Raw genomic sequence first — 13,387 nt, forward strand, 5'->3', positions numbered from 1 at the left:
AGCTGCTAGAATAATAGCCTGGGCAAAGTTCAGAGAGCTCCTACCTCTGCTAGCAACTAAGGGCCTCTCACTCAGGGTGAAAGGTAGATTGTATGATGCATATGGGTGAACTGCCATGCCACATGGCAGTGAAACATGGGCCATGACTGCTAAGGACATGCATAGGCGTGAAAGAAATGAAACTAGTATGATCTGCTGGATGTGTAATGTCAGAGTGCATACATGACAAAGTGTAAGCGCCCTGAGAGATAAGTTGGACGTGAGAAGCATCAAATGTGGGGTGCAAGAGAGGCAACTGTGCTGGTATGGTCATGTGTTACATATGAATAAGGACAGCTGTGGAGGGTAGACGCAGGAAGACATGGGGTGAGGTGGTGAAGCATGACCTTCAAACATTGAGCCTCACAGAGGCAATGACAGGAGGCTGAGACCTTTGGAGATATGCTACGATTGAGAAGACCTGACAAGTAAAGTGAGATTGCAGCCATGGCTGATGCCAGTGTTGCATGACTGGCCCATTTAAAAGTACTCTTGAAGCTTTGGGCAATATGATATACTTGAGAAGACATATTGAATCAAGTAAAATTGAAATTGTAGTTGCGGCTAGTGCTGCCTGACTGACTTCCATACCAGTGGAACGTAAAATGCACCATCTGAACACGGTCGATGCAAGTGCCCCTTGACTAGCTCCCATGCCGTTGGCATGTAAAATGCATCATCCAAACATGGTCGATGCCAGATCTGTGGTGCAATTTTTTCATGAGCAAAACACTATATTTCTTGTTGCTCCAATTTACTCAGCTGTAATTAGGTAACCCTGCAAAGAACTGACATTCTGTTCAGGTGGAATATTGACATGCCCACCAAGCTACTGGGGTGGCATCATTTGAAAGCTAGAGCAAAGTGAGGAAGCTCATTGTGACCAGTGGTGTATAGCAACATCTGAAAGTCTGGTCGATACAATATTTTATATATATATATATATATATATAATATATATACATACATACATATATGTATACACATACATATATATATATATACATATATATATATGCATACATACATATACATACATATATATATATATACATATATATACATACATATATATACATATATATATATATATATATATATACATATATATAACTACCATAGACTGGTAGTTAGTGACTTTAGGATCAGGACTAGGAGGACAACCAGAAGACGACCAACATGGAGAAGAAGGATCTGGAGGCTTAAAGATCCTGCGAATGGACAGAAATTTAGGGACATGCTACTTGAAGCTTTTGACGAAGTAGAAGGGGATAGAGTATCACATGGGGTAGAAGGCAACTGGACGTTTCTAAGGGACAACCTGCTGAGAGCCACTGACCAGATCTGTGGCTGGTGCAAAGTCCCCTCTCGTCCCAAGGTAATGTGGTGGTGGAACAGTGTTGTAGACAGGGCTATTAGAGAAAAGAGACAGACTTGGAAGCACCGGAAGAATGGTGGTAGCAGGGAATTGTATCAGACTGCCAAAAGGGAAAATAGGAGACAGGTCTATCTAGCCAGAGGGGAAGCAGATAAGAAAAAATTGCCAATGTTCTGCACCGTGAGGACCAAAGACTGGAGGTGTTTCGCGTTGCAAGACAGTGTGTGAGAGAGAATTGTCATGTGGTAGGAGAGAATTGTGTTCGCATGGAAGATGGTTCACTTGCGCTAAATGAGGATGCAAAGAGAGAGGTTTGGAGACGCCACTATGAAAGGTTGCTGAATAAAGAAAATGAATGAGATAAAGAGAGTCTGCCGAGTTGATAGTTCCTTGGTAGTTAAGGCAATTAGAAGCATGAAGACAGGGAAAGCCCCAGGCCCATCAGGAATCACTGCAGAGATGCTCAAAATATCTGGTAGTGTCGGCTATAGCCTAGTCACCCGTATAGTTAATCAGGTGATACACGAAGGAGTCATACCCAATGACTGGTGTAGCAGCATAATAGTCAACTGCTACAAAGGTAAAGGTGACGCCCTAGATACAAATAATTACAGAGGTATCAAGCTGTTGGATCAGGTAATGAAGGTTACGGAGAGGGTCATAGCCCAACTAATTAGAGAGAGAGTTAGTTTAGATGAGATGCAGTTTGGGTTCATGCCAGAGAAAAGTACCACTGATGCTATATTCCTGGTAAGGCAGCTGCAGGAGAAATACCTAGCCAAAGATAAGCCCCTGTACCTGGCTTTTGTTGACATGGAGAAAGCCTTTGACAGGGTCCCCCGATCCCTTATCTGGTGGTCAACGAGGAAACTAGGGATAGATGAATGGTTAGTGAGAGCTGCTAGTAAGGTGAGGGTTGGCAACGAGTACAGTGAAGAATTCCGGGTAGAGGTAGGGGTCCACCAAGGCTCAGTCCTCAGCCCCCTCCTATTTATCATAGTCCTCCAGGCAATAACGGAGGAATTCAAGGCAGGATGCCCTTGGGAGCTCCTCTATGCTGATGACCTTGCTCTAATTGCTGAGTCACTATCAGAACTGGAGGAGAAGTTTCAGGTGTGGAAGCAAGGATTAGAATCGAAGGGCCTTAGAGTCAATCTAGCTAAAACCAAAGTCGTAATAAGTAGGAAGGTAGACAAATCACAAACGCCTTCAGGTAGATGGCCCTGCTCGATCTGTAGAAAAGGTGTAGGTAGAAACTCTATAAGATGCACCAAGTGTAAGCTATGGACACATAAGAGGTGCAGCAATGTCAAAGGAAGGCTAACTAGGAAGATGGTTTTTGTATGTGGCAGACGCTCAGGAACAATAAACACTGAAAATGCTCTGAGACCAACTTCTGTCACTTTCCAGGGAGAAAAACTAGAAATAGTTGATAGCTTCCATTACCTAGGTGACCAAGTCAGCAGCGGGGGCGGGTGTGCTGAAAGTGTAACTGCTAGAGTAAGAATAGCTTGGGCAAAGTTCAGAGAGCTCTTACCTCTGCTGGTGACAAAAGGCCTCTTGCTCAGAGTAAAAAGCAGACTGTATGACGCATGTGTACGAACAGCCATGCTACATGGCAGTGAAACATGGGCCGTGACTGCTGAGGATATGCGTAAGCTCGCAAGAAATGAAGCCAGTATGCTCCGATGGATGTGTAATGTCAGTACTCATACTCGACAGAGCGTAAGTACCTTGAGAGAAAAGCTGGACCTAAGAAGCATCAGATGTGGTGTGCAAGAGAGACGTTTGTGCTGGTATGGGCATGTGGCGTGAATGGATGAAGATAGTTGTGTGAAAAAGTGCCACACCCTAGCGGTTGAGAGAACCTGTGGAAGAGGCAGACCCAGGAAAACCTGGGACGAGGTGGTGAAGCACGACCTTCGAACTTTAGGTCTCATTGAGGAAATGACTAGAGACCGAGACCTCTGGAAGTATGCTGTGCGCAAGAAGACCCGGCAGGACAAGTGAGACCATAACCCATGGCCTTCTACATGGGATGTAGCCAGCCCACTTATGCATACCTTCCCTTCTTGGGACACAAAACTCTACTTGTGAAGACCTGTTGAGGCAAGTGAGAATCAGAATCGAAATCGATCAATGGAAATTGCAGCTGAGTTACCAGTGCTGGTGGCACGTCAGAGAACCATCCGAATGTGGCCGTTGCCAGTGCCGCCCCGACTGGCACGTAAAAAGCACCATCCATTCATGACCGTTGCCAGCCTCGCCTGGCCCCCGTGCCGGGGGCACGTAAAAAGCACCGTCCGTTCGTGGCCATTTGCCAGACTCGTCTGGCACCACCATCCGTTCGTGGCCGCTGGCAGCGCCACCCTGACTGGCCTCATGCCGGTGGCACGTAAAAAGCACCATCCGTTCGTGGCCGTTGCCAGCCTGGCCTGGCCCCCGTGCCGGTGGCACGTAAAAAGCGCCATCCGTCCGTGGCCATTTGCCAGCTCCGTCTGGCACCTGTGCGGGTGGCACGTAAAAAGCACCCACTACACTCACGGAGTGGTTGGCGTTAGGAAGGGCATCCAGCCGTAGAAACACTGCCATATCAGACTGGGCCTGATGCAGCCTTCTGGCTTCACAGACCCCAGTTGAACCGTCCAACCCATGCTAGCATGGAAAGCGGATGCTAAATGATGATGATGATGATATATATATATACATACATATTCATATATATATACACACACACATATATACATATATATACATACACACACACACACACATATAAAGGAATACAAAAAATGGGACAAGAACGCAAAACATCCAGACATGATAAAAAAGGGACAAGAAAAAACAAAGATGGGTCATTCAGAGCTTTCTTTCCTCAGTCGAGTTCCAGATTATCTTTGCAATTTCGGCTGGTTATACTCAAGACTGCTCCAATCTGGCCTGCCCCAAGGAAAAACTAACCTGAGAGCACTAAATTCCTTGGAAGAAAGCAGCAAATGTATATGCAAACAAGGACGGAAAAAAACCTGGAGAAATGGTACACAAATACAAATGCAAATAACAGGATATTAACAACAGGTGTCTTTCGACTAAGGATGAATTCAATTAGGCTGGTGTATGTGGAAGTGAAGCCTTGCAGCAGGGACATAAGAGATGACAGGCATGGAAAGGAATATAGATGTTGCATGGATGGTAGTCGAACCAAGAAAGGTCAGTCTTGGCTGAACACCAGACACATGGAGAGAGAGGAGAGAGGTAGAGGCAGAGGGATAGAAGAATTAGGGAGGGTCAAAAAAAAAAAAAGGGACAGAGTGAAGTGAAAGAGGAGGGAAGGTGAGAATGAAGAGAAAGCCAGGAAATGTGAAAGATGGGGAACGAAACAAAACAGTGTGGAAAGAACAAAGTAAGTGTGAAGGGGCTGATAGAAAGAAAGAAAGAATAAGAGAGTTGTACAATATATATATATATGCACTTACATATGAGACCAAAGTGTATGTACGCTGCCATATGTTTATAAAAATGAATACAAAAAAATGGGACAAGAACGCAAAACAACCAGACATGATACAAAAAAGGGACAAGAAAAAACAAAGACGTGTCATTCAGAGTTTTCTTTCCTAGGTTGAGTTCCAGATTATCGTTGCAATTTTGGCTGGTTATACTCAAGAGTGCTCCAATCTGGCCAGCCCCAAGGAAAAACTAAGTTGAGAGCACTAGATTCCTTAGAAGAAAGCAGTGAATGTGTACAAATATATATATAAACATAATGAGGCACTAAGTACATGCAACTACAGCTTTTTTCACACATTCAAATTCTACCACAAATCCAAATGCCTAAATGACCATACAGTACATTTCCACAATACCCCTTAGGTAATTCCAATAACCTTATAAATCGACATTCTAACTCCTAATCCCTATCTAATTCTTCACTCATACTTGAATATCACAACCATCTAATTATATTCGTATGTGCATCCATCCATGTGAGTGAGTGTATGCATATATGTACGTATGCGTGAATGTACATGTGTACGCAAGGTATATATACCTGCGTATACAGGGACGATAATACATGCATCTTTTTACACTCTAATACCTTTCTCTCTCTATCATTCTTTATCTCCCCACTCCTACTTTCAAATTATCTCCACTGACCACTAACTGGTAAACTTTCCCTTATCTATATCTTTTTCTTTCTTGCCTTTATTCCTCTCTTCTTGTTTTTTTTTTATTTTCTTCTTACTTTCTCTTTCTTTATTCTTCTCTTCCTGTTTTCAATTTGACCCTACTAATGCACTCCCTATTTTTAGGCCACTTTAAATAAAACCCATGATTCAATAATACTGTGTATAAACTCTATACTTGGAGAGACCGATTTTAAATACTAGTGGATTTTACTCATAAGGTATTGGAATCTTATATGTTTACCATTCTGCCTAAAAAATGGATCTACAAATACAATATCCCCACACATCTATTTTCTTTCCTCCACCTAACTCTCTATTTTGTATCTTATCTAAATTAACCATTACTTTGTCATCCTCTCACACCATCTCTGATGAAGGGATAGAATAAATATCCTGGAAACAGCTGTAAGGGCTTCTATCTATAAATGTTCTAAAATCTACACAGCCTTGGTTTTTTTTTATCTCATTACAAAAAATAATTTTTATATACACACGCTGATATATGACCAACGTTGAACCCCCTTATCTGCATAATCACCAAACCTGGAACTTAACTATGGTTTATATATAGCACTTATTCAGCATTGCCTGACACCTTTGGTCTCAATGACACCATTACCTCTCATAACCTCTATATATACATATATAGAGAATGGGCCCCAACTATGCAAACCTGTTTGTTGGCTAAGTTGAGGCCCAAATATTCTCCAGTTTCACTGGTCCCACTCCCGAACTATATGGCCGTTATATTGACGACTGTTTTGGTGCCACCTCACTCTCCCGCGAACATCTAAACTCCTTCCTCTCTTTCCATCCTGTCCTCCACTATCTCTGTCTCTTTTCTTAACATTTCGGTCAGCATTCATCACTTCACTCTTTCTACCTCCATCCACTACAAACACACACTCATATCTCAACTTCTCCTCCCACCTCAAACACACCAAGCTTTCCATCCCCTATTCCCAATTCCCCCGTCTACGCAGGCTCTGTAGTGACAACCATGACTTTGAGACTCAGTCTCAACTCATGGCTCGCCACTTCATCCTACATGGATATCCCCTCACCACTATCCACACTGCCCTTGCCAGAGCATGTTCCGTGGACATTGCATCTGCTCTCTCCCCACAAACTCGCCCTGCAGTCTCCTGCCTCCCTTTTCCCCTCACCTCTCCAAGCTTTCCGGCATCTCCAGTCTGACCCATCCACTTCACACATCTTCCCTAACTAACCCCTCCCCTCCTTCAAACGAGCCCACAACCTACAAGACCTCTTGGTCCACAGCTTCTTCCCCAACCCTACCTCCCAACCTGGCTCGTTCCCCTGCTCCCGCACTTGCCCTTACCTCTCCAACACCACCCATCATTGACCCTATCACATCACTGACTCCTTCACCTGCACCTCCAGCAATATCATCTATTGCATCTCCTGCTCTCTCTGCCATTCTCTGTACATCGGACAAACGGGACGCCGCTTGGCTGCCCAGTTTGCAGAACACCTCCGAGACATCCCAGTTTCATGCCATTTCCACTCTACCGGTCACTCTTTGCAACACCTGTCTGTGTTTGGATTGTCCTTGCACAGAGGCCATCCTGACTCCTGTTTGCGCCGTGAACAAGGATTAATCTTCTCTCCTTTACGCCATTTGGGCTCAACTCTCCTCCTCCCACTTCTCTTCACCCCCATTCTCTTTCCCTCTTATCTCTTACTCTCCTCTCTTGCCCCGACTCCTACATCTCTTCCTCTTTCTCTCCTCACATACCCACCTTCCCTACTCCACCCCTCAGCCGAACCCACACCCCACACCATACATTACACCACCCACATTTTCACACCTACACATACATACACGCACATGTCCAGACCACCAACCCTCTTTCACATGCACACACTCTCATACACGAACGAACCTTCGTGTTGGGAGTCATCTTTACCTTGTTATCTCCCCTACTTCTTACCTCTTGTGTGTGACCCTTCTGTCCAGCAGACGCCATGATAGATCGTTAGCCACTACACACTTTTTTTTCCTCTCCTTGCATTTTCTGTAGAAGAGCGTAAGCTCAAAACGCAAAAGACTTTTTCTATTCCTGAGCGTTATACTAATGCATCTGTTTGTTTTCTTTGTAAACTCTCCCTATATATATATTATATATACGTTTTTATTCCCCACCTTCCAACCACACCACAACGCACACACTAGTACTGACCACTTCCGAGCACCCTCACCCACACGCACCTTCGTTTTCGGATCACCACTACTTTATTATCTCCACTTCTTCCTAGCTCTCCTGTGTGACCCCTCTGTCCGGCATTCGCCATGATAGAGCGCTAGCCACTATACATTCATTTTCTCTCCTTGTTTCTTTTTGTGTTCCTTTCTGTAGAAGAGCGTAGGCTTGAAATGTTAAAGACTTCTTCACATCCCGAGCGTTAAACTAATACATCTGTTTGTCGTCTACACCACCTGTCTTCATCTTTTGTTTTTTTGTGAATTCTCCCCCTATATATACATATGCATATATATGTATGTATATATATATATATATATATATATATATGAAGGCGGGGAAACAGAACGAGCATACAACTACTCCTGCCTATACTACACCTGTGTGCTTAAGATTGTGGAAATCACTTGCTAACTCCATTTTCCATTTCCCTCATTCATCATAAACTCAATGGATGCTGAAGAATTCATGATGTAGATCCACTGACAATTATATCATAATCATGGATGACATCCAGTAGCTTCAACATTGTAAGTGCTTTAATCAGCATACTACTAAACATATACCCAAAGTCCAAATTTTTTACTTATATATATATATATATATATATAAGTATAAACTGAGCCGAAGGAAAATTCTATAAGAACTGGAAAACCAGAAGAACCAATTCCCATACTATAAGACATAGTTAGTGCGGCGCTCTATTTTTTAGCAACTCCTTTTTAATTCATTTGTTTATTCAATGTCTTATTTTCCTTTCATGCTAGTGTAAGTTAGAGCTATATCAGGCAGAATATTTATGGCTAGATGCTCTTCCTATTGCCAACCTTTACCCACTTTTCAAGTGTGAGAATTTTTATTCCAGAGCTATCCAAAAGTGTAGAGTAATTAATCATAATATAAACATAGACAAACAATATCATTACATTTCGCTCAAGCACAGAATGTTAACATTCACACATAAAACATATACAATAGACTTTCTGAAGTTTCTGCATAAAGCACTTGCCCAAGGTATTGCAGTGGAAATGGTCCAGAAACCACATGGCTGCAAAGCAAACATCTTAACCACATAGCCATGGCTGCAGTTAGTGTTAAAAAAACAAAACATCTTAGAGAATAAGGTAAACATGAATGAGAATTATTCTAGTGTTAGAACAACAGACCCATCGATAATACTACTAATAATAATCCTTTCTACTACAGCCACAAGGCCTGAAATTTTTGCGGAGGGGTAAGTCAGTTAACGTAAAGATGGATGAAATGCCACTAAGCATTTTGCCTGGCGTGCAAACGGTTCTGCCAGCTCGCTGCCTTATTACTACTACTACTAATAATAATAATAATAAATGGTCTGGGTTATGTAGTGGGAAACATGATCTGAAACTGGTTGAGCAAACATGCAGAGGCTTGTCATGCACGATGTAGAGCTGGCTGGGGATAAGCTAAAACTCATTGGCCACTTGTCTGGTTGCCCCATACTATATCGCACATCCTTCTCTTTATTGTACAGCAGATTTTCTCACCTGCTTCCAAACAAAGTAATAATATTTCCTTATCATTGGACATGTTTTCACAGAAAATTGGAAATTAACAATACCACTCATTTACAGCTATTACACAATATCAGAACCAGGAGACACAAACACACAACATCCAGCAAACTTCTGTTTTTTTTCTGCCAAATCCACTTGCAAGGCTTTGGTTAGCCCAGGACTATAAGTAAAAGACACTTGTCCAGCATGCCATACATTGAGATTGAACCCAAAACAATATGGCTAGCAAGCAAACTTTTTCCTTTCTAAGTGATACTCAGTACCTGGTCATAAGGGGCGGAGATACTGTTATTTTAGTTGGCAGTATTATTACCATGTTGTGAGGGCACATAACCTAGTGGTTAGGGTATTGCACCCATGATCACAAGATTGTGGTTTCAATTCCTGGACCAAGTGGTGCATTGGGTTCTTGAACAAAACACCTCATCTCATGTTGCTCTGTGATCACTTTGATACTTGATATGTGGTATAATATGCACTTATTCAAACAGTGCTGATTTGATGGGGGGAATAAGTTAATGTACAGCTCACATATTTGGTTGCTATAAACATTACTTGTGCAGGTTGTTCAGCAAGAAATTGCTGAACTATCTTTCTTGGACTATCATCATATTACCATATGAGCTCCTTTGGTCTGCTTTTCTTGGTGATGGTGGTGGGGATAGCTGCCATTTCTACATAAGTGTTTGTAGGGAGACAGGATATACAAATTCAAATATCTGTATGTGACAGTAAAGCAAGTACTTTCCCCATATAACTGGATGGTCAAATACATAAAAATCACACTTCCATGATGAGGAATTGATAACCTCTTTTCTGTTTTAGATAAAACAGACCAAAGCAAGGTGATGGATATCAGGATAACCAGATGATAGGTCTGTAGTTCGTAGCCAGCACTATATTGTGCCCAACATGACTACCTAGAAATAGCAACTAAATCTGATCTTCATCAAATCATTACCATTTTGCAAAAGAAAGAACACATTGGATAATGTGACCCTATAAAATATAAAAATAAATAAAATACACACACATTTGAATACTTACATATATATAGATATACATACATATATTGATAGCAAAATTACTATCCTTATAACTTTCAAAAATATCTGCTTATATACTATATTCTATCTATTGTGAATAACAGAATGCATCTAATATTAATAACTGATTATTGTATATGCTTATAAATGCAAATATGTATGTATATTTCAGTATATATATATATATAAGTATTCAAATGTGTGTGTATTTTATTTATCTATAACTTATCATTATGTACTTTATAATCTCTGACAAAGCCTAGAGATATAGCCAAGTACCTCATTTTCATCTACCTATTACTTCACTGCACTTGAGTAATAAAGGTAGAATGAGGTACTTTTACCTCTTGGCTGAAACAGCTGTAAGTTATTTTCCCAATTTATATTCATGTTTGTTATTCTATAGTAATTACTGGTATCCTTATATATTACTATATTTTATATCTTATATGTAAAGCATAAAATGTTATATGTATGTATATTATTGTAATTATCAGTTTAGTACATAAATAAGTTAACATAATACAATGTTTAAAAGTTGATGAACCACCGATTGATCCCCTCCATTTTCTTATTGCTATATATATCTCTATATATAAAACTGAAATGCGTTTTTACCGCTTGGATCGCTTTCAATGCCACTACATCCCATCCGATTCGCTCCAAAATTTACAGGGACATGTAGAATGAGGTGACAATGCCCGTGGGCTACCTTAGAAATCCCTATCTTAAAAGGTGTGGTTGCTAGGTGCCATCTTCCTCACTCACGCTATTTCCTCCATTTATAACTTTGACAATTCCACCCTGTTATTTAATGTATCTGTCTTCATAAACTTACTCTCGCTATTTCCTCTCTTTTTCACCCACTCTGTTTCATACCTTCCCATCACTTCGGCGTTCTTTTATGTATCTGTCTGTCACCAACAACACACGAGCATGAGAACAAATATTATGAATCAGATATTCTTGCGTTCATTTATGTGTGTGTGTTCTATATATAAATATGTATATATAATGTATATGTGTGTGTTCTATATATAAATATGTATATATACAAAGTGTATATATCTGTATTTATGTATATTAAACCTTTTCATAGTTATATATATTTTTAAACAAATTATAAATATAATTTAATAATTTTTATTTTCAATTTAAATTTTTCAATTTTATATATTTATTTTTTGTTTTTGTTTTTGGTTTTTCACTGATTTGCCTATTAGTGGTTTTATCACTAATTTAAACAGATATATATCTCATTTGTATACATTTATATATATAATGTGTGCACACACACACACATATATATATATACTAGCAGTATCGCCCGGCGTTGCTCAGGTTTGTAAGGGAAATAACTATAAAGCATTTTTAGAGAGTTATAGCCAAAAAATAGAAAAAAAAAATGGAAAAAAATGGTAAATTTTTTTTTGAGATTTAAAAAAAGTGGAGTTGCGTCCCCTAGATAGTTTGTGGTTCGTATTTCTGATTCTCGACCCCATGTCGAATTTATCGATTTTTTTCAGAACTGGGGGAACTTTTCAAAATTTTCGCTGCGTTAGTTTTGAATTATGACATTGGGCTACGTGTGTGTCAAGTTTCATCAGAATCGGTTGAAAGCCGTGGTCAGGGTGAGGGTACAAGCAAACAGACACACAGAAACACGCACAGACAAACTGCCGTTTATATAGAGAGAGATATAATGTGTGCATTACGTAGTCGGTTGATTCAGCTGAAAATATGCACACCTATGTTAAAAGTGCTGGCAAGTTTGCATGACAACTATTTTTTTCCTCAAATGAAAGGCGTCACCTCTAGGACAAAATTCCTCATCTTATAAAATGTGGCCCCAGTAGACCTGAATGAAATCTGGTTATATTAACCAAAATGTGAAAAGGGGTCTAAATGGGGCTGGAAGGGGATTAAAATTTCAAGGAGCGGGTGTTTAAGAATTCTCTGTTACATCAAGCTAAAAAATTTGCGCCAGCCTTTTAATCGTCAATGTGTTGCCGTCCATGATAAAGAAGTTTTGAATGCTTGCCATGGCGAGTCTACTGTCTTGAGAAAGAATCACTTCAAAACTTGGTGTTTACGAATTTTCTTTTACATCAAGTTCAAAATTTTACGCCAGCCATTAAACTGTCAATACGTTGCTGTCCGTCGTTAAGAAATGCCAGCCATGGTGACTCTACTATCCTCAGATTCTATCCCTTCAAACTTTGGTTTCCAATATTTTATTATTTTTATTCAGCTCGCAAGTTCGTCTGTCCCTTTTAAATGTTAGCGTTTTGCTGTCTGCCTTGAAGCAGACCTTTCCCTTGCCACTGCCTGATATTTATAATTGATCTTTCTAAATATTTTATTTCTCAACTTACTCAAGATCTTCTGTTGTTTATAAATGGGAGAGAGATAGATAAAGACAGAGAGTAAGAAAAAGCGAGGGAGAGTCCGAGAGAAAAGAAAAGAGAGTGGGAAAGTGAGAGAGAAACAAAGACAGAGAATCATCATCGTTTAATGTCCGTTTTCCGTGCTAGCACGGGTTGGACAGTGTGACCGAGGTCTGGGAAGCCAGGAGGCTGCACCAGGCTCCAGTCTGATCTGGCAGTGTTTCTACAGGTGGATGACCTTCCTAACGCCAACCACTCTGTGAGTGTAGTGGATGCTTTTTTCGTGCCGCCAGCACAGGTGCCAGGGGCTCGCAGCGGCAACGATCAGTTGGTGCTTTTTACGTGCCACCGGCACAGAAGCAAGTCAAGGCGGCGCTGCAATCGGCCACGTTCGGATGGTGCTTTTTACGTGCTGAAAAGAAGCAACAGAAAGTAACAACCACACTCTTACCCGCCCGTAGAGCGGGTCACCTTCAGCTAGTAGATATATATATATATATATATAGATAGATAACCTCAATTTGTTAAGTCTGATCATGCATCTGCACAATTATAGACCTGGATAA

Source organism: Octopus sinensis, linkage group LG5 (assembly GCF_006345805.1).
Source record: "Octopus sinensis linkage group LG5, ASM634580v1, whole genome shotgun sequence".
Lineage (NCBI taxonomy): Eukaryota > Metazoa > Mollusca > Cephalopoda > Octopoda > Octopodidae > Octopus > Octopus sinensis.